We start from the raw sequence: 3,074 nt of genomic DNA, 5'->3' as shown, positions 1-3,074 counted from the left end.
CACTGTGCGTTTCTTATATTCTAAGTTTTTCAATGCAACTCACTCATATACTATGTACTACACTGTGCGTTTCTTATGTTCTAAGTTTTTCAGTGCAACTCACTCATATACTATGTACTACACTGTGCGTTTCTTATATTCTAAGTTTTTCAGTGCAACTCACTCATATACTATGTACTACACTGTGCGTTTCTTATATTCTAAGTTTTTCAGTGCAACTCACTCATATACTATGTACTACACTGTGCATTTCGTGTAATGCGGGTTTTTCAGTAAATTCTAAGTTTTTCAGTGCAACTCATTCATATACTATGTACTATATGTGCGTTTCTTATATTCTAAGTTTTTCAGTGCAACTCACTCATATACTATGTACTACACTGTGCGTTTCTTAAATTCTAAGTTTTTCAGTGCAACTCACTCATATACTATGTACTACACTGTGCGTTTCTTATATTCTAAGTTTGTCAGTGCAACTCACTCATATACTATGTACTACACTGTGCGTTTCTTATATTCTAAGTTTTTCAGTGCAACTCACTCATATACTATGTACTACACTGTGCGTTTCTTAAATTCTAAGTTTTTCAGTGCAACTCACTCATATACTATGTACTACACTGTGCGTTTCTTATATTCTAAGTTTTTGAGTGCAACTCACTCATATACTATGTACTATACTGTGCGTTTCTTATATTCTAAGTTTTTCAGTGCAACTCACTCATATACTATGTACTACACTGTGCGTTTCTTAAATTCTAAGTTTTTCAGTGCAACTCACTCATATACTATGTACTACACTGTGCGTTTCTTATATTCTAAGTTTTTCAGTGCAACTCACTCATATACTATGTACTACACTGTGCATTTCGTTAATGCGGGTTTATCAGTAAATTCTAAGTTTTTCAGTGCAACTCACTCATATACTATGTACTACACTGTGCATTTCGTGTAATGCGGGTTTTTCATTAATTCTAAGTTTTTAAGTAAAACTCATTCATACACTATGTACTATATGTGCGTTTCTTATATTCTAAGTTTTTCAGTGCAACTCACTCATATACTATGTACTACACTGTGCGTTTCTTATATTCTAAGTTTTTCAGTGCAACTCACTCATATACTATGTACTACACTGTGCGTTTCTTATATTCTAAGTTTTTCAGTGCAACTCACTCATATACTATGTACTACACTGTGCGTTTCTTATATTCTAAGTTTTTCAGTGCAACTCACTCATATACTATGTACTACACTATGCGTTTCTTATATTCTAAGTTTTTCAGTGCAACTCACTCATATACTATGTACTACACTGTGCGTTTCTTATATTCTAAGTTTTTCAGTGCAACTCACTCATATACTATGTACTACACTGTGCGTTTCTTATATTCTAAGTTTTTCAGTGCAACTCACTCATATACTATGTACTACACTGTGCGTTTCTTATATTCTAAGTTTTTCAGTGCAACTCACTCATATACTATGTACTACACTGTGCGTTTCTTATATTCTAAGTTTTTCAGTGCAACTCACTCATATACTATGTACTACACTGTGCATTTCGTGTAATGCGGGTTTTTCAGTAAATTCTAAGTTTTTCAGTGCAACTCATTCATATACTATGTACTATATGTGCGTTTCTTATATTCTAGTTTTTAAGTGCAACTCACTCATATACTATGTACTACACTGTGCGTTTCTTATATTCTAAGTTTTTCAGTGCAACTCGCTCATATACTATGTACTACACTGTGCGTTTCTTATATTCTAAGTTTTTCAGTGCAACTCACTCATATACTATGTACTACACTGTGCGTTTCTTAAATTCTAAGTTTTTCAGTGCAACTCACTCATATACTATGTACTACACTGTGCGTTTCTTATATTCTAAGTTTTTCAGTGCAACTCACTCATATACTATGTACTACACTGTGCGTTTCTTATATTCTAAGTTTTTCAGTGCAACTCACTCATATACTATGTACTACACTGTGCGTTTCTTATATTCTAAGTTTTTCAGTGCAACTCACTCATATACTATGTACTACACTGTGCATTTCGTGTAATGCGATTTTTTCAGTAAATTCTAAGTTTTTCAGTGCAACTCATTCATATACTATGTACTATATGTGCGTTTCTTATATTCTAAGTTTTTAAGTGCAACTCACTCATATACTATGTACTACACTGTGCGTTTCTTATATTCTAAGTTTTTCAGTGCAACTCACTCATATACTATGTACTACACTGTGCGTTTCTTATATTCTAAGTTTTTCAGTGCAACTCACTCATATACTATGTACTACACTGTGCATTTCGTGTAATGCGATTTTTTCAGTAAATTCTAAGTTTTTCAGTGCAACTCATTCATATACTATGTACTATATGTGCGTTTCTTATATTCTAGTTTTTAAGTGCAACTCACTCATATACTATGTACTACACTGTGCGTTTCTTATATTCTAAGTTTTTCAGTGCAACTCGCTCATATACTATGTACTACACTGTGCGTTTCTTATATTCTAAGTTTTTCAGTGCAACTCACTCATATACTATGTACTACACTGTGCGTTTCTTAAATTCTAAGTTTTTCAGTGCAACTCACTCATATACTATGTACTACACTGTGCGTTTCTTATATTCTAAGTTTTTCAGTGCAACTCACTCATATACTATGTACTACACTGTGCGTTTCTTATATTCTAAGTTTTTCAGTGCAACTCACTCATATACTATGTACTACACTGTGCGTTTCTTATATTCTAAGTTTTTCAGTGCAACTCACTCATATACTATGTACTACACTGTGCATTTCGTGTAATGCGATTTTTTCAGTAAATTCTAAGTTTTTCAGTGCAACTCATTCATATACTATGTACTATATGTGCGTTTCTTATATTCTAAGTTTTTCAGTGCAACTCGCTCATATACTATGTACTACACTGTGCGTTTCTCATATTCTAAGTTTTTCAGTGCAACTCACTCATATACTATGTACTACACTGTGCGTTTCTTAAATTCTAAGTTTTTCAGTGCAACTCACTCATATACTATGTACTACACTGTGCTTT

The sequence above is a fragment of the Mus caroli genome, unplaced genomic scaffold, assembly GCF_978045245.1.
Source record: "Mus caroli unplaced genomic scaffold, Mus_caroli_1 scaffold_25, whole genome shotgun sequence".
Taxonomy (NCBI): domain Eukaryota; kingdom Metazoa; phylum Chordata; class Mammalia; order Rodentia; family Muridae; genus Mus; species Mus caroli.
The sequence above is the reverse complement of the archived record's forward strand: the minus strand, read 5'-3'. Positions refer to the sequence as shown.